The sequence below is a fragment of the Pseudochaenichthys georgianus genome, chromosome 1, assembly GCF_902827115.2.
Source record: "Pseudochaenichthys georgianus chromosome 1, fPseGeo1.2, whole genome shotgun sequence".
NCBI lineage: Eukaryota > Metazoa > Chordata > Actinopteri > Perciformes > Channichthyidae > Pseudochaenichthys > Pseudochaenichthys georgianus.
In genome coordinates, this window is record NC_047503.1 from 29,745 (window position 1) to 50,381 (window position 20,637).

At 42.5% G+C, this 20,637-nt stretch overlaps 1 protein-coding gene across 1 annotated transcript in view; it reads left to right on the forward strand.

Moving 5' to 3' along the window:
* The first annotated feature begins 3,353 nt into the window (after positions 1–3,353).
* Positions 3,354–20,637, forward strand: part of LOC117455299 (glycine receptor subunit beta-like) — a 174,884-nt gene continuing 157,600 nt past the window's right edge. The window contains exon 1 of the mRNA XM_034094754.2: positions 3,354–3,729. The gene's annotated coding sequence lies outside the window, so the exon portion shown is untranslated. The remainder of the gene's footprint in view (positions 3,730–20,637) is intronic.

Genomic DNA, 20,637 nt, shown 5'->3' on the forward strand with positions numbered 1-20,637 from the left:
TTGTTCGTTCTGGACAAACTGGCCATAGGGGGCGGCCATCGCGTTGGGTGCATTGTGTCCTTGGTCTTGGTGCTGGGCCTGTGTGGCTGCCTCATGGGGCTTCTGGACATACTGCATGTCTGATCTGTTCCCTTGTCCATGCCCTCTCTGTCCCCCTTGTCCCCGCCCTCTCTGTGGTGGGGGCCCCTGTGGGCACTGTTGGTACCAGTGGTCAGCCTGTCCACAGGTGAAGCACCCCCTCTGCTGATGTTGGTTCTCTCCTGGAGCTGTTCCAAACCCTCCTCTACCTCTAGCTCTGCCTCTGAACCCGCCCCTCTGTTGCTGAAAACCATTATTGTAGCCATATTGGGGCTGGTTATATGACGGACCTGGGTGGGGAAAACCCCCTTGTAGGTTTTGCGGCCCCGGTGCCTGCTCTGCTGGCTCCACGGGATGAACAATCAGCTGTTTGCCACCTTTTTTCTCATTCTGAACTGTTTTACGGGCTATGTCTAGCTGAGCACGGAGTAGTTGCACTCTCAACTAATAATAATAATAATAATGAGTTCCATTTATAAAGCACTTCATATTTGAATGCAAATCCCGAAGTGCTACAAGTAGTGAGCATGAACAGTATAAATAAACATTACATTGAATTCGATCCTCAGTTCCACGGGTAGCCAGTGTAGTGCTTTAAGGATGGGGGTGATGTGATCATATTTGCGCACCCTCATCAGGATCCTAGCAGCGCTGTTCTGGATGTATTGGAGCTTCTGGATGCTTTTGTTAGGGATCCCGATGAGGAGTGCATTGCAGTAATCCAGCCTGGAGGAGACAAAGGCGTGGACCAGCTTTTCGGCATCAGACAGAGTGAGTGTGGGGCGGAGTTTGGCGATGTTCCTGAGGTGGTAAAAGGAGTTCTTGCACAGCTGTTTAATGTGGGCCTCAAAGGTCAGATGGGCGTCCATTTTCACACCCAGGTTGGTGACTATTGAGGAGAGGGTAATGTCCTGGCCGGAGAAGGTGATGGTGGTGATGGTGGATGACCGAACCTGGTGTGGGGTGCCAACTATAATGGCTTCGGTCTTGGAGCTGTTGAGTTTCAGGAAGTTTTGCTTCATCCACGCCTGTATCTCCTCCAGGCAGGCAGTGAGTGTGGGTGAAGGCAGGGCTGCAGAGGAGGTAGGGTTGATCCTGAGGTACAGTTGGGTGTCATCAGCGTAACAATGGAATGATACTCCATGTCGGCTGATGATAGAGCCAAGGGGGAGCATGTAGAGTGTGAAGAGGGTGGGGCCGAGAACTGATCCTTGAGGGACACCACAGGTGATGTTGTGGGTACCCGACTCTGCCTCGCCCAAGGAGACGTACTCTGTTCTCCCGGTGAGGTAAGATCTGAACCAGTCAAGGGGAGAGTCAGAGAGTCCGATGGTGGAGTGCAGACGATGGAGGAGGATGCCGTGATCGACGGTGTCGAAAGCTGCAGTGAGATCGAGGAGGATGAGGAGAGAGGGAGAGCCAGCATCAGCCGTCATCAGCAGGTCGTTGGTGACCCTGACCAGGGCAGTTTCTGTGCTGTGGCCTGAGCGGAAACCAGACTGGAACTTCTCAAATAAGTTGTTGGAGTTTAGGTGGTCCTGGAGCTGAGCAGCAACTAGTTTTTCCAGCACTTTAGATAGAAAAGGAAGGTTGGAAATGGGTCTGTAGTTGGCCAGGACTCCCGGGTCAAGGGAGGGTTTTTTGAGATGAGGTTTGATGACAGCGGTTTTTAGGGCAGAGGGGAAATGGCCAGCCTGGAGTGAGAGGTTTACAATCTTAGTGATCATGGGGCTCATGGAACAGATGTACGATTTTACAAGAGCTGACGGAAGGGGGTCCAGGACACAGGTGGAGGGCTTCATCCTCCTAACGATGCCCTCAACCTCTCGCTGAGAGATGTCCGTGAAACAGCGAAGAGGCTGGGTTGTCTCAGGCTGTGGGTCAGCAGTCGTAACTGGAGGTGCAGAGGGGCTAGAGAGGATGGAGCGGATGGTGTCAACTTTGTTAGTGAAGAAGGCGGCAAAGTTGCCACACTGCTTCTCATTGGAGTCGGAGTGTAGAGGACTTTGGGGTTTGAGGAGGTGGTTTATGGTGGAGAAGAGTTGCTTGGAGTTTCCAGTACTGTTGTTGATGAGGGAGGAGTAGTACTGGGACTGTGCATCTCTGAGGGACTGTGCATAGGCCTTCTGGTGTTCATGATAGGCTAACCGGTGAACAGTGAGTCCTGAGGCCTTGAGCCGCCGCTCAAGGACACGCCCAGCTGTCTTCATTCTCCGCAGTTCGCCGGTGTACCAAGGGGCTGAGCGCGAGAAGGTGACCATCCTGGTTTTGAGGGGGGCGTGCAGATCAAGGAGACTCTTAAGGGACTGGTTGTAGTATGCAACTGACTCACTTACTGATGAGAAGTTGGCGGAAGAAAGATGCTGGAGGTCCAGGGTCATGGTGACCGGGTTGATGTTCCTCAGGTTCCTGAAGCGGATTTGGCGTTTGGGCTTGCTGAGTGGGGATTGGAAAGAGAGCTCGATAGAGATGGTCTTGTGGTCAGACACCCCCAGGTCATACACTAGCAGATTGCTGATGGGGGCGGAGTTTGTGATGACCAGGTCGAGCGTGTGGCCCTTGGCGTGTGTGGGGACATTAACATGCTGTGTCAGATTGAGGCAGTCCAGAAGTAGCAGAAACTCAGTGCCAAAGTGGCAGGAGGGGGAGTCGACGTGAATATTAAAATCTCCAAGTATGATAATATTGCCAGAGGTTGTGCATAGCGTAGTGAGAAGGTCTTGTATCTCTGGGATGAAGGCTGAGTTGGGTTTGGGTGGCCGGTAGATCAGAAGTATTGTCAGGGCAAAGGGGGGTTTACATTTAAATGCAAGGCATTCAAAAGAGGACAATACAGGCAGGGCCAGGAGTGACAGTTCCAATTCCTTTCAGTAGATGACAGCTAGGCCTCCACCACGACCAGTGCTGCGGGCTTTCTCCAAGTAGCTGTAGCCAGGAGGGCAAGCTTCATTGAGGGTGGAGTAAACCTCTGGCTGATGCCAGGTTTCCGTGAGGCACATGAAGTCCATTTTCTCATCAGAGATGTGGTCGTGAATGAAGGATGCTTTATTACTGAGGGATTGTGTATTCAGAAGTTCTATTTTGGCTTTGGAAGATGTGGTGAATCTCTGTAGGGGCCGGAGCAGGCTGTAATCCACTCCACGTTTTCCAGACTCCTTCGTGTGTGGCGATCTCGCGATGCTCTCCGTGTATTCATGCAGCGGTCTCGCGATGTTTCTGGCGTGATTTGACCCCGCCATGAACTCTGATGACGCGTAAGATGTGCGACACGACGGCAGACAGAGTGGATGGATGGAATATCTGCAACTCCGTGCTGGGAATATACAGTTTGTCTTCTTCTTGGGCTTCGGTGGATATAGCGAGGCCGACGAAGAAGTCCAAGTTGTTTAATGACTGAGGTGCCGGTTGGAGCGTTGGAGTGGTTGAAGCTCAGGAGTTGGGGAATAGAAAACCTCAACATGTCAACAGGTCGGGCGCCGAAGAAGTTTGGTAGCGGTGCTTAGCAACGAGACAGCTGGAAGGCTATCCCGATAGTATACCTCGCGTCTGGGAATGAACAGAGGATTGGGAGTCCGCCTGCTGTCACAGTAGTAGCGGGAGAGAGGCAAGCAGTCAGCCGGAGATAGTCGGCGAATTTGGGCGATACAGCAGGTGAGTCCCGACAGTGTCAGGTCCAAAACCGTCAATAATCACGAGGTTTAAGATATAAAAGCACTTGTTAAACAGACTCAAGTTTAGCCATATGGCTTAAAAGCAGGTAAAATAGCTTAAAAGCAGATAAAAACTCTGAGGCGTAGGAGAAGCGGCGAACAAACAAGCGCCAGCGTCCTCTCCAGATCCTGGCCTGGTCAAACATCCCCAGTAGTTAATGTCATGACACCAACTCTTCTTCCTCGGTTTTATTCTTCGTGAGTTGTTTGTTAAATTTGCCTAAATGATGGGCCAAGTGACGCTCCCATGTCTGCGTGTTTATGTGATCTATTTCTGGGTTGTCCTCCATAAGAGTTTTAATCTCGGCAGGTACTGCTGCCATTATTGCTTTACGGAACATCTGCACATGTTGGTTATTATTATCGGGACTACAGTCAGTGGCCACTGTGTATTCTTGGCGTGACCTGAGCAACATGGTTGCTGCGGCCTCTCCAGGTGTGAATGTGAAGGACAGTGAACCGTAGCCTCCTCCTGTCTGTGGGAAATGCTCTCTCATTGCCATGCTCAGCAAGCTGTGTATGTTGTTGGAAGAGATAGGCTTGTCATCATTCATTTTTTCTGTTCCTGCTCTTTCCTCAACTCTTTCTACCTCATAGTGAGAAGTCTGTTGTGCTAATATCCTCCTGAAATCTCCAAGGCAAATTGTTTGTCCCACTGACATATCAGCAAACCTACTCATCCAATGTCTCCCTCCCTCAGTAGGTAGGGGCATTTTGTCAACTATAGCATGTATGTCTCCCAGTGTGAAAGGATTGTAAGCGATATTCCCACTGGGGAGAGCCACTAAGGGCGCCTGTAATGCTGGGCCCATAAAGGCATGAGACGAGGTGTGTTGGGATCTTAACGTCCTACGGGGGAGTGTAAGAACCTGTTCTTCAGGCAGTTCAGTGATTGTTCCTGTCAGAGATATATTCTTAACCTTGTTCCTACGCTTTCTGCAGTTGTCCTCTCCCTGTTCTATTGGCCCTTGCTGAACAGTGTCCTGATAGCTATCTCTGTGTCCTGTGTCTTCTGCTCCAGAGTAATACTCATCACTTTCATCTCCAGCTGCTCCTCTTGTACTGACTGGGTAATAGTGGGTCTGGGCTCCTCTATTTCTGAAAGGGTCACTTGACCTCAGAGAGGGGGGGGGGCCCTCTCTGAGCATCTGTCTTCTGTTCTGCCCTGGCTGTCTTGTCTATCCCCTTTTTCTAGTTTTTCTGCCATGTGGAGTACTTCTTCCTGTGTGGGGTCTGCGTGGCTTCTTGTAATATTTTCCAGAATGGAAACAAACCGCTCCCTCTCTCTTTCTGACTTTATTTTGTCTGACATTGAGCCTGATGGGCTTTCCTCCTCAGGCAAAAAGAGCATCTGTTCTGGGGTGGTGCAATCTGTCTGTAGGGTTTCATTTATTTCCTCCCTTTGTCTATCATTCCCTCCAAGTGAGGCAGAGTTCTTCTGACCTTCTGATCTTGTCTTTGTAGTGGGAGTGTTCCTTAAAGGAGTCAATGCTACATTTCCCACTATTTTAAAATGTCCCCCTCTTATAGCAGCTTTTTCCTGTTCTGAATCGGATGATGTGCCTCCTACCATCATTTGTAAATTAGTCACGGGTGGCGCGCTTGGGGTAGGGATAGAATAAGGGGGTGGGTTCTTTGATTGATCGCCTAGGTCCGGGTAAATGAGGGTAGACAAGATGGGAGCAGACGGGTTCCCCTCATTTACAGCACTGCGGATAGTTTGCCTCCCTATGTCTTCTCTATCAGAGGGAGAGGTGTCATCTTTATTTATATCCCTAAAATTTGACTCGTTTTGCAATAAAGTCCAATATTTCTCCATCCGTAGGTGGATGTGCCGACACTGATGTTTCTTTAATGTCCTGAGGGAACAGGAGTGTGCCAACGACACTAGAGCGTTGAAACTCCCCTCCCTGTGTTTGGGCTGCTATCATGGTTTGGGGATTCTTGGCTGGGAGGGTAGTAATATTTGCTCCTTTAATGGCGAGTGCTGCGTTATGGCAAATCCTCCTTAATTTATCTACCGCCTCTTTCTCTTTGTTTAGTTTCTTACAGCCAAATAATCCAGGTTTTTGCCCGTTTAGGTTTCCAAGTTTCTTTACAAGCTGTCGCTCATAAACATTTAGCGCTGAGCTTAGACTTCCTAAAGTCTCATCTCCTCCTACCCTGTCCTCTTCCCTCATTTTATTTTTTAGGAACCTCAGGTCTGAACCAGCCTTTTTCCTGTCTCTCTGTTTGATTCCACTGAGAATCAACCTCTCAGTCTGTTCCCATTGTTCGCGGAAACTTCCGGAAGTTGGAACACCTAAATCACTCTTTTCAAATTCTCCTTCCATGTTTGACTTCGTATCTATTTATCTGACTAGGTTAATATGTGTTCACTTGTATTTATTAATACACTGGACAAATCTTGTCGTTACTCTTAATGTCCTTATTCTTATTTATTTGAATGTCTTGTTAATTCAGACGTGCACACAGTCTGAATTCAGAGTTTTCCACTTGTAATATTGTTACACCCTGTTCGCCACCAGAGGGCAGCAGCTGACCACAAATGAGCTTCCCCTGTCTGATGAAGCTCTCAGCTCTGCAAATCACTATGTCACTATGCTCTCTTTTCTCAATTATTACACAGATTTGACGTAAAAAATGACAGAGTTTATTCCCTTATACATTCTGTCCGGCTTTTTGTGCGATGTATTATTTCAACAGATAATTCAGGCTTTTGAGAGCGCTTCGACACCTCTCTTTAGAGATGTGACCCTCACATGGAGATTAAACCCAAGCCAAAAAAATCCTTTATCGTCACGTTTTAGCCGTTCAGATCAACCCCACAGCAAGAGTTTGCGAGATCCGGTCATTTCAAATTGATTTTTGAAAGTTGCGTGTCTCCTCCTGTATATCCACATATAATATCGACTTCAGCTTTTTGTCAGCCTATAGTCCACAGAATTTTCCCAGCGAGTCACTCGTGCAGGAATAAACTACCTCACGGAGACCTCGCTGGTTCACTTTACTCTCTTTTTAGTGAGCTAAGGTACTGGACTGCAATACCAGACTCTTACACACACTTAGTGCACTATAGGTCCGGACTAGCTCTACCCGACTCTTATAGCCACCTAGTGCTCCATAGGTCAGGACTGCTCTACCTGGCTCTTATAGACACACTTATCTACAGTATACTGTATTTTCACACACACACTTAGTGCACTATAGGTCCAGACTGCTCTACCCGACTCTTATAGCCACCTAGTGCTCCATAGGTCAGGACTGCTCTACCTGGCTCTTATAGACACACTTATCTACAGTATACTGTATTTTCACACACACACTTAGTGCACTATAGGTCCGGACTGCTCTACCCGACTCTTATAGCCACCTAGTGCTCCATAGGTCAGGACTGCTCTACCTGGCTCTTATAGACACACTTATCTACAGTATACTGTATTTCTTTACCGTGACTAAGAACACTGAGAACGCCGCTGACAACTCTAAAAATGTTGTAGTATAGCCAATCACAGATTTTGACAATCAACAGGTGTCTGCTCACCTTTGTATCTGGACGTCCTGGTTTAGTTGTCAACGGTGTCAAGGTGTCCTCCCCTGGACTGAATTCGTCCGCTAGCTGTCGGTGGTCCTCCTATAGACCAGCACTCATCACGTCGCAGGTCACCAAATTGTAGGAGCAGACACAGTTGTGGTGGCTTAAAGCCCAGCTCTGCTCCGCGCCGTCCGTTAGATGAGCCTGGTCAGATTAATAAGAGAGAAAGAGTTCAAAACACCGGCATAAAAGTTATAACAATAATCTGATTTTAATGGTAAAAAGACACAATACAATTCTACAGAGTACTCTGGACTCCCAGCTCTGCTGCTGTGCGATACAGGTATCGGGACCAGCCAGTCAGAAACAGGGGGCATTTGGCATGAATAAACAACAGTATATATGGACCTTTTTGGGGCGGAGAGTCACTTCTTATCTTCCACTGGATTCTACTCCTTTAATTTCCCAGGGAAGGTTTCACACTAACTATTCTTTCTCAAACAATCAAACATTGTATTGGCCCCAAAAAGAACCTTGAAAAGGACAAGTGTGTGCGTTTGGTAAAGAGGAAGTGTATGTGTGTGTGTGTTGATATCTTGGTCAGGGAGTGTATGTGTGTGTGTGTTGGTACCTTGGTCAGGGAGTGTATGTGTGTGTGTGTTGGTACCTTGGTCAGGGAGTGTATGTGTGTCAGGATGTCAGGGAAAGTGTATGTGTGTGTGTGTTGGTATCTTGGTCAGGGAGTGTATTGTGTGTGTGTCAGGGTGTCTGGGAAAGTGTATGTAAGAAGGTTTATATATATATATAGGATTACTTAAAAACAGTCCCAAATAATACATGTTCACTTCAATACAGTTCAAGATAATACCTGTTTACTTTAATACCGTTCAGAACAATATCTGTTTGCTTTAGCTGCTATCGATATTATTTATGTTATGTAACTGTTTAATGGTGTTATCTTTATTGCTACCCCCTTCCCCATCAATTTACAGATGTAGCACTCCAGATCAGACTCAAATGGGTGTGTCCCAGTCAAAAGCCCAGCGGATGCCAGTGGCTGGGGGTGTTGCCAAATTGCTAGAGGGCGTTGCCCAATTTCCCCATTTGTTCAATTACAGGATTTAACCATGAGATGGCGCTTCATTCACAAAATACACAATGGGTGTTGTAGAAACATCAATATTTTAGATCAAATAAAGTATATAGTTTGCTTTATGCAGTATATTTCCTGTAATATTGTACAGTAGATTGAAGTAAATCAATTTATACATTAAGATAAGATAAAATGGACCTTTATTAATCCCGTGGGGAAATTCAGTAGTTCAAACAGCAACAAGGTGAGAGTGAAAAACAGGACAGCACAGATTCACACAGATTAATAAAATCAAAAATAAGATGAGCGATAAAAAATAATAATAATAATGGGAAACTATGAAATAAGAAATGAATAAAACTAAAATGTAATTATCATATCATATATTATAATGTATTGTATTATTAAGTAATATCATACATTAACCCCATTATAGCAGATGCCACATTGAATGGATGAACACATGCATCAATAATTACAACAGAGTATTTCTAAATACAAGTTGTAAAAATACTTATATGTATTTAATATTAACCCTTTGGAGTCGACCGTCACGCCGGCGTGATCAGATCACATGACCTGTTCAAGCCGGTGCCGCATAAAAACAACAGTCCGGACAACATTGCCGTGTGTTTCTGTCGAAAGTACTGGCTTGAAACTACTGTATATCCCAGTCTTTGATTCATGCAAAAAGACCCAGTAAACACGGAGATACGGTGATATAAAGTTAATACATTTCAAAAGTATGAAATATGGAAGCACATATTTGAATATCTTCGCCATATTTGATCATTTTACGAAACGGAAAATACTGGAAACTGTAGATCCTGCTCAACAGGATGTATTTACCAGGAAGGGGTGAGGTAATCAGGTAAACGGAGTGATACGAAACGAGACGAAAAGAGACGAAGAGGGACGGCGGGAACCGAAGAGAGACGGCGGGAAATGGAGAGAGACGAAGATATACGAAGACAGGCTGCGGGAGACGAAGAGAGGCTGCGGGAGACTGCGATTGAAGTAAAGTGACAAACAAACATTGAAAATGTAGATATAGTTAGATATATTTAGAGTTTTGAAGACTCAACTATGATGAAGAGAACTCTGAACGTGAGTCAAGCTTTAAGCTTGTTTTTTGACATGGAGGAGGAGGAATCTGTGATGTTGCCCTCTGTGTCGTAGTTGACAGAAACCGCTTTGAAGCGTGGCACAGATAAAGACAGAAAAAACAGATTTTTGTACATAATGTGTATATATATATATATTTGTATTATATTTATAATAACACTTTTGCCTTATCAGAATGAAATCCCATGCTACCTCAATCAAACTTTCACATTATCATAGTCACATCCCATGTATATATTTCCAGCTTTTAAATGGTTTCGTATGTTTGTGTTGTGAAAAATAAAATCATTTTCAAAATCTGTTTTTACGTTTTTGTTGTGATTTTGGGTCCAAAATGTTCATATAGTAGAAGATCACCTACATCCAAACGAAATAAATATAATTAATTATGATGAATACGTTAAGTCTTGTTCATTGTTTTTCACTTTTATTAAATGTTTGATATTTCCGGTGGAAATGGTGGACTATCGGACATTCAAAATGCAGCATATTTTCACTCTTACACACATATATTCTCATTTTACATACATACATTTCCACTCTTACACACGGATATTCTCCTTTTGCTCTCATGCGAAATCTACTAAATCAAAGTATGTCATGTATATTTAGTTTTCGTTGATGAGACGAGACGGACTAAGGTGTTAATGGTGGACTATCGGACATTCAAAATGCAGCATATTTCCCCCAAGTGTCTGTCAAAATGCATTTTACGTTTCTAACTTGCAATATCAATATTTCCGCTCTCTTCACTCCAGAAGAGCGATCTCTCTGTGTCTCTCTGTGTGCGGGGGATCACAGGAGGGGGGGGGGGGGGGGGGGAGAGCTGTGGAATGTGACTCCACACATTCCGATGGCCAATTAGTTTTAAACAAAGGGTCCAACATACATATGAAACATGGGGGTTTGGGGCTGGAGAACGGTATGGTCCTACCGTTTTCATCAGGCTGATATCTAGTGTATTCATACCCCTCACTGTTTATTCATCATTCAATTAATTATATATTTTATTCTGTAGATTGTGAACATTACTTTTCACTTTACTGCTTGTTGCTCCTGGTTAGAAGCTAAACTGCATTTCGTTGGCTCAGTTCCTGTAATCTGTGCAATAACAATAAAGTTGAATCTAATCTTGAGCAGGAACTAATGTAGGCTATTTACTTAGTAGGCCTACATATCTGACATGAACGATTCAACACGTTTGTGCATTCTTTATGAATGCAAACCGAGTCATTTCGTTTATTTTTAACGAAATAAATGTGATTTAATCCACATAATTTACTGTGTTAATTGTTTACTTAGTATTGTTTAACTTGAAGGTGCCTGATGTGAACATTTACAGAATGTATTTTCTTCACTTTTTAAATGCCTCTGTGATGTGCTGCTACCCATTTCCCCTCGGGGACTAATAAACGAATACTATGACATTAACGATTAAACACATTTGTGCATTCTTTATGAATGCAAACCGAGTCAAGCCGACTCTAATAAACGAATACTATATATTGAACGTCTATTGAATGGCCTTTGTATGTATACAGTACAGTATAGCCCAACCATTTACACCTTCCTTTTTTCCCGTCAAGAGTTTGAATTGGAGAAAGGTAATCGGTGGTGCTTTTATAGCCTATTGCATAATAACTGTGTGATTTATATTGCTTTTCAAATGCATATGGCCACCCATTTACACGGCTCTTCCCGTCATTCAAAATGCAGCATATTTCCCCCAAGTGTCTGTCAAAATGCATTTTACGTTTCTAACTTGCAATATCAATATTTCAGCTCTCTTCACTCCAGAAGAGCGATCTCCCTCTCTCTCTCTCTCTGTGTCACAGGAGGGGGGAGAGCTGTGGAATGTTACTCCACACATTCCGATGGCCAATTAGTTTTAAACAAAGGGTCCCCAACATAGGACACATGGGGGGTTGGTTGACTCGGTTTGCATTCATAAAGAATGCACAAACGTGTTTAATCGTTCATGTCAGATATGTACTAAGTAAATAGCCTACATTAATTTCATGATGGATTAAAGCACATTTATTTCGTTAAAAATAAACAAAATGATTAAATGTAGGGTGAATTGCCCTAATGTGGAACATTTTTGCATTTCAGACTTCGGGAATATATTGCGACATGAAGCCGATACAATAAATCAAAATCCAGTAACATTCTGAAATCCCCAGGATGTGTCCTAATCAAACCAAAAGAGAACATGCAGATATTAAACTCATACAAGAAATGGTAGACATATTAGTACTCTTAGTGCCAAATTGTCTCAGACAATCTGTTTTCCTAATGTGGGACAGTTCTGTGCAAAATGTGGGACACTGAAAAGTCTATATTAAAAAGCCTCAGTCACCTTCATTCATGTCATAAAAAAATCTCAGGCCAGTAACACTCAAAGCTACAGTAAATGTGCAATACCATGCTATGTTACTATTTATAATGTTATTGTTGTTACAACAGAAGATGTTTTTATTTAAATTGAAGTTAAATGCATCAATCTGGTGCACTGAGGGCAAAATTAGTAGATTTGTGGATACGGCTCTCAACACTCATATGAAACAGAACTGTTCTTACAATGTGTGTTGGAAGGTATTAAATTACTATGCATATTTTATTGTGTAAACACACAGCTGATCACCTGAGAGCTGCCGTTTCATTCAGAGCGTTTAAAAAACGATGGTCTGATTTCAACAACTCAATGTGTGATTATTATAGCAGTAATATTAGACACTAATAATACAGTAAACTATGAACACTGTACATATTATTGTTTGTCCGTGGGATTAGGGTGATCGGTAGAGAGCCGTGCTGCATTTTCCTCCGGTCGGATGTGATATAAAAACAAAGCGATTATTGTTGTTGTTGTAAACTCACGTGGATTAAATTTAGTGCATTCATTTCAACTCGCGAACATATGATACATTAAATGATCGCGAGGATCACGACCGAACATCGTTTGTTTGACCCTGAATGCATTTCCTGATCTAAAAACATAGCGATGGTTTTGTACTTACGCCAACGTGAATTAAACATTATTTTGTTAAATAAAAACATGGTGATGTTTAGTAAATGATTACATGTCTCTTACTTAAGCACAGAATATGATCCTATCCGTGACATATATGGATCTTAACAAATATCCGCTATATCAGATCCCTGTAGATCAGCTGTTTATGTCACATGAGTTCCAGTGTGGCAGCTTTTCACGGCTCCCCCTGGTGGATCCATGATCCATTGCTGCTGGTTTCATTATAATTAAATGTATTTATCAAGGGGGCGTTTCAAGTCCTGCGGGGGGGTTTTCCTTTTCAGCAGGGGCCCACCCCGTGCCGATCACGGACCCGCCCGGGTAGGCGTCTGAAACGAAGCGCTACATCTGTATAGTGTTGGTCCACAGCGCAAACGTATTAGTTTAACAAAATCCGCATCTAAAATTGTGGCATAGATACGTTATTTTCCCCAGTGCAATTATCCAACCCAGTCTCACATCTCACATCGTCATAAACAAATACCGGAAACAGACCGAAAACATTTAAGAAAAATAAATAATACTTTATTCCGAGTATGCTTTCTTTTCTGTTTGAAAGTCATCACATAACGGCATTGTAATACACGGTTTGGCTGCATTAAATATTACATATCTGCCGTAGTTCTCTATTTATAGAGCCCTGATGAGAAGACTTCTAGACAAACAGGAAGAGCTGCTGCCAAAACTGAAAACGTGACGTGGATCATAAATATATCAGCAATTAAACAACATCTTACATTTCTTTTCACACAATAATAATAATAATAATAATAATACATTGCATTTCGAAGCGCTTTTCCAGGTGCTCAAAGACGCTTTACAGTGGTGATAAAACATGATAAAATAGAATTTAAAAGTTATTAGAACAAGATAAAATAACATTTAAAAGTTATTAAAACAGCAATACAGCATAATTCACAGATTAAAAGCCAGTCTGAAGAGGTGTGTTTTGGTCAGTGTTTTGAAAGTGGGGGGGTCAGTGCAGTCTCTGATGTGTTGTGGGAGGGAGTTCCAGAGGGTGGGGGCAGCGATGGAGAAGGCTCTGTCCCCCCAGGTTCGGAGCTTGGTTTTCTTGGGGATAGAGAGGAGGTTCGCTTCTGATGAGCGAAGGCTGCGGGAAGGGGTGTAGTGGTGGATCAGGTCAGAGAGGTAGGGGGGGGCCTGGTTATTGAGAGCTTTGTGTGTTAGCAGAAGGATTTTGAAGTGTATTCGTTGACGAACAGGGAGCCAGTGCAGGTTTTGAAGGACGGGGGTGATGTGGTCTCTGGAGCGGGTGTGGGTGAGGAGGCGGGCAGCGCAGTTCTGGATGTATTGTAGTTTATTTAGGATTTTGGATGATGAACCATACAGGATACTGTTGCAGTAGTCCAGTCTTGAAGTGACAAATGCGTGGATGAGGGTTTCAGCAGCCGGGAAGGTGAGTGAGGGACGGAGGCGGGCAATGTTTTTCAGATGGAAGAAGGCGGTCCTGGTGATGTGGTTTGTGTGTTTGTCAAATTTGAGCTGGCTGTCAAAGATTACTCCAAGGTTGCGAATGTGAGGAGAGGGGGTTAGAGTCTCCTTGCAGGATCCTACAATTTCAGAGGCGTTTTTGTAGAAATACTGCGTCCCAAGTTATGGACCAACGTAGTTATAACACGTTTTCTTTTGTGAGACTGGGTTGGCTGCTCCTCTACATTGCTTTTATCCTGCCATGTTATACTAATCTGTCTATTGAACTACTGTGAAGTGATTTTGGCTACAATTCTTGTAATAGGTGCTACACACATATAAAGCTTATTAATAATATCAATATTATTATTATTGTAAATGACCTTTAATATGTCCAACTCTATTTAAAATGAGTTAACTTTTAGAGAAGTGATTATATATAATATTTGCCAATATTTTCCTATGGTAAATATTTCGTTTTGCACTTTTATTTATTTTATATAGTAATAAGATCAGGACTCTTATTTTGAAGGAACTTTTACCGGTTAAATCAGTTTTCGATAAAGATTAAGCCCCAGAAAGCACAAGACTACTTAGCATGCAAAATGACGTCATTCTGCATGTTAAGTAACCATGTGCTTTCGTGTTATCGGCTGAATCTTTATTTATTGATTAGATCACGTTACTCTGATGATAGTGTTCAACACAGCCTATATGTCTGAACTCGATCAGTTGAGTAATGTGTTATGGAGCCTTCTCTTCAATCTTGTTTCCACATAACATAACGAGCATTTTGCGCTGCTCTTTTCCAATGTGGAAGCAGAATGTGTGAAAGCATAAAGCATGATGCGGGGTGCAGGGGCGCCGCCAGGGATTTTGGGCCCCATGAAAATATATCACATTGGGCCCCACCACCAGGCACAGGCCACTTTGTTTATAAATTACCTCGAGGGCCGTACCAAATGGTCTAGCGGTCCGTATATGGCCCGGGGGCCGGAGGTTCCCCACCCCTGCTTTAATATAATAACATTAGTATTAATATCATAACCCAAATGTCGGTGATTTACATTTTGTTTACAGACTGATCACTCAATGCTTCAAACTGTCCATCATCCTAAATAGACTAAAAGCAGTTTTTTGTTTTATATAGATCATTGGCTATGTGGGAAAATACTGTGTTTGAAATGTATAATTTAAATTAGATGTTAGCTTTTTGTTATATATATATATATATTAGGGCTGTCAAGTTAACGCGTTAATAAAAAAAATTAACGCCACTAATTATTTTAACGCGATTAACGCATGTGTATTTTTTTTCCTCGGCCGCCCCGTAGTTTCAGAGCGCATCGAGTTTAAAATACCATCTACAAACTGACAAACCAGACTCTAATAAACGAATACTATATATTGAACGTCTATTGAATGGCCTTTGTATGTATACAGTACAGTATAGCCCAACCATTTACACCTTCCTTTTTTCCCGTCAAGAGTTTGAATTGGAGAAAGGTAATCGGTGGTGCTTTTATAGCCTATTGCATAATAACTGTGTGATTTATATTGCTTTTCAAATGCATATGGCCACCCATTTACACGGCTCTTCCCGTCATTCAAAATGCAGCATATTTCCCCCAAGTGTCTGTCAAAATGCATTTTACGTTTCTAACTTGCAATATCAATATTTCAGCTCTCTTCACTCCAGAAGAGCGATCTCCCTCTCTCTCTCTCTGTGTCACAGGAGGGGGGAGAGCTGTGGAATGTTACTCCACACATTCCGATGGCCAATTAGTTTTAAACAAAGGGTCCCCAACATAGGACACATGGGGGGTTGGTTGACTCGGTTTGCATTCATAAAGAATGCACAAACGTGTTTAATCGTTCATGTCAGATATGTACTAAGTAAATAGCCTACATTAATTTCATGATGGATTAAAGCACATTTATTTCGTTAAAAATAAACAAAATGATTAAATGTAGGGTGAATTGCCCTAATGTGGAACATTTTTGCATTTCAGACTTCGGGAATATATTGCGACATGAAGCCGATACAATAAATCAAAATCCAGTAACATTCTGAAATCCCCAGGATGTGTCCTAATCAAACCAAAAGAGAACATGCAGATATTAAACTCATACAAGAAATGGTAGACATATTAGTACTCTTAGTGCCAAATTGTCTCAGACAATCTGTTTTCCTAATGTGGGACAGTTCTGTGCAAAATGTGGGACACTGAAAAGTCTATATTAAAAAGCCTCAGTCACCTTCATTCATGTCATAAAAAAATCTCAGGCCAGTAACACTCAAAGCTACAGTAAATGTGCAATACCATGCTATGTTACTATTTATAATGTTATTGTTGTTACAACAGAAGATGTTTTTATTTAAATTGAAGTTAAATGCATCAATCTGGTGCACTGAGGGCAAAATTAGTAGATTTGTGGATACGGCTCTCAACACTCATATGAAACAGAACTGTTCTTACAATGTGTGTTGGAAGGTATTAAATTACTATGCATATTTTATTGTGTAAACACACAGCTGATCACCTGAGAGCTGCCGTTTCATTCAGAGCGTTTAAAAAACGATGGTCTGATTTCAACAACTCAATGTGTGATTATTATAGCAGTAATATTAGACACTAATAATACAGTAAACTATGAACACTGTACATATTATTGTTTGTCCGTGGGATTAGGGTGATCGGTAGAGAGCCGTGCTGCATTTTCCTCCGGTCGGATGTGATATAAAAACAAAGCGATTATTGTTGTTGTTGTAAACTCACGTGGATTAAATTTAGTGCATTCATTTCAACTCGCGAACATATGATACATTAAATGATCGCGAGGATCACGACCGAACATCGTTTGTTTGACCCTGAATGCATTTCCTGATCTAAAAACATAGCGATGGTTTTGTACTTACGCCAACGTGAATTAAACATTATTTTGTTAAATAAAAACATGGTGATGTTTAGTAAATGATTACATGTCTCTTACTTAAGCACAGAATATGATCCTATCCGTGACATATATGGATCTTAACAAATATCCGCTATATCAGATCCCTGTAGATCAGCTGTTTATGTCACATGAGTTCCAGTGTGGCAGCTTTTCACGGCTCCCCCTGGTGGATCCATGATCCATTGCTGCTGGTTTCATTATAATTAAATGTATTTATCAAGGGGGCGTTTCAAGTCCTGCGGGGGGGTTTTCCTTTTCAGCAGGGGCCCACCCCGTGCCGATCACGGACCCGCCCGGGTAGGCGTCTGAAACGAAGCGCTACATCTGTATAGTGTTGGTCCACAGCGCAAACGTATTAGTTTAACAAAATCCGCATCTAAAATTGTGGCATAGATACGTTATTTTCCCCAGTGCAATTATCCAACCCAGTCTCACATCTCACATCGTCATAAACAAATACCGGAAACAGACCGAAAACATTTAAGAAAAATAAATAATACTTTATTCCGAGTATGCTTTCTTTTCTGTTTGAAAGTCATCACATAACGGCATTGTAATACACGGTTTGGCTGCATTAAATATTACATATCTGCCGTAGTTCTCTATTTATAGAGCCCTGATGAGAAGACTTCTAGACAAACAGGAAGAGCTGCTGCCAAAACTGAAAACGTGACGTGGATCATAAATATATCAGCAATTAAACAACATCTTACATTTCTTTTCACACAATAATAATAATAATAATAATAATACATTGCATTTCGAAGCGCTTTTCCAGGTGCTCAAAGACGCTTTACAGTGGTGATAAAACATGATAAAATAGAATTTAAAAGTTATTAGAACAAGATAAAATAACATTTAAAAGTTATTAAAACAGCAATACAGCATAATTCACAGATTAAAAGCCAGTCTGAAGAGGTGTGTTTTGGTCAGTGTTTTGAAAGTGGGGGGGTCAGTGCAGTCTCTGATGTGTTGTGGGAGGGAGTTCCAGAGGGTGGGGGCAGCGATGGAGAAGGCTCTGTCCCCCCAGGTTCGGAGCTTGGTTTTCTTGGGGATAGAGAGGAGGTTCGCTTCTGATGAGCGAAGGCTGCGGGAAGGGGTGTAGTGGTGGATCAGGTCAGAGAGGTAGGGGGGGGCCTGGTTATTGAGAGCTTTGTGTGTTAGCAGAAGGATTTTGAAGTGTATTCGTTGACGAACAGGGAGCCAGTGCAGGTTTTGAAGGACGGGGGTGATGTGGTCTCTGGAGCGGGTGTGGGTGAGGAGGCGGGCAGCGCAGTTCTGGATGTATTGTAGTTTATTTAGGATTTTGGATGATGAACCATACAGGATACTGTTGCAGTAGTCCAGTCTTGAAGTGACAAATGCGTGGATGAGGGTTTCAGCAGCCGGGAAGGTGAGTGAGGGACGGAGGCGGGCAATGTTTTTCAGATGGAAGAAGGCGGTCCTGGTGATGTGGTTTGTGTGTTTGTCAAATTTGAGCTGGCTGTCAAAGATTACTCCAAGGTTGCGAATGTGAGGAGAGGGGGTTAGAGTCTCCTTGCAGGATCCTACAATTTCAGAGGCGTTTTTGTAGAAATACTGCGTCCCAAGTTATGGACCAACGTAGTTATTACACGTTTTCTTTTGTGAGACTGGGTTGGCTGCTCCTCTACATTGCTTTTATCCTGCCATGTTATACTAATCTGTCTATTGAACTACTGTGAAGTGATTTTGGCTACAATTCTTGTAATAGGTGCTACACACATATAAAGCTTATTAATAATATCAATATTATTATTATTGTAAATGACCTTTAATATGTCCAACTCTATTTAAATGAGTTAACTTTTAGAGAAGTGATTATATATAATATTTGCCAATATTTTCCTATGGTAAATATTTCGTTTTGCACTTTTATTTATTTTATATAGTAATAAGATCAGGACTCTTATTTTGAAGGAACTTTTACCGGTTAAATCAGTTTTCGATAAAGATTAAGCCCCAGAAAGCACAAGACTACTTAGCATGCAAAATGACGTCATTCTGCATGTTAAGTAACCATGTGCTTTCGTGTTATCGGCTGAATCTTTATTTATTGATTAGATCACGTTACTCTGATGATAGTGTTCAACACAGCCTATATGTCTGAACTCGATCAGTTGAGTAATGTGTTATGGAGCCTTCTCTTCAATCTTGTTTCCACATAACATAACGAGCATTTTGCGCTGCTCTTTTCCAATGTGGAAGCAGAATGTGTGAAAGCATAAAGCATGATGCGGGGTGCAGGGGCGCCGCCAGGGATTTTGGGCCCCATGAAAATATATCACATTGGGCCCCACCACCAGGCACAGGCCACTTTGTTTATAAATTACCTCGAGGGCCGTACCAAATGGTCTAGCGGTCCGTATATGGCCCGGGGGCCGGAGGTTCCCCACCCCTGCTTTAATATAATAACATTAGTATTAATATCATAACCCAAATGTCGGTGATTTACATTTTGTTTACAGACTGATCACTCAATGCTTCAAACTGTCCATCATCCTAAATAGACTAAAAGCAGTTTTTTGTTTTATATAGATCATTGGCTATGTGGGAAAATACTGTGTTTGAAATGTATAATTTAAATTAGATGTTAGCTTTTTGTTATATATATATATATATTAGGGCTGTCAAGTTAACGCGTTAATAAAAAAATTAACGCCACTAATTATTTTAACGCGATTAACGCATGTGTATTTTTTTTCCTCGGCCGCCCCGTAGTTTCAGAGCGCATCGAGTTTAAAATACCATCTACAAACTGATGCTGCTGACAGCCCCGCTCCTACCGCCTGCTTGCAGCAGACCACACTTCCACGCTCACCGGCAGGCACCGACTGGCCATCGGGAGGACCGGGAGGGTGTGTGTATGTGTGGCCCGAGCGAGCGAGAGAGAGACACCTTACGTGCATTGTTGTTGTTAGCATCGGGTGCTAGCTAGCTGCGCTAACGGATATAAGGAGCTGTTTAAATGAAAACAGAGGAGCGCTCTATCCACACAACTGCGCCGAGCACTTGACTATTATGCAGGAAGCCAGACAGCGGGACATTGTACGAAAAGTCAGCACACTCATGATTGCAGCAACATGATTGCAGCGTCCAGGCAGCTCCCGTTCGAGCATATGCCTTGAGTTGCACATAGCTCCAACGATCCACAACACACACACCACACACACACACACAACACACACACACACACACAACACACACACACACACACACACACACACACACACACACACACACACACACACACACACACACAACACACACACACACACACACACACACACACACACACACACACACACACACACACACCATTTGTATTGTATGAGAGAGGTTCCAGGTTAAATTGAGGCGAATATTTGTAATGTTCAGAGGTTGTTGTGTTTAATATTCATGAGAATATTTGTCAAATGATAATAAACAATAGCATAAAGCAGAGTATTAAATCTTGAAAAATATTCCTCTACAGGTACATTTAGAACAGATAAAAAATATGCGATTAATTTGCGATTAATCGCGATTAACTATGGACAATCATGCGATTAATCGCGATTAAATATTTTAATCGACTGACAGCCCTAATATATATATAATATATATATATTATATATATATATTGTATTCCAGTCTCCCTTCAGATATGTTAAGT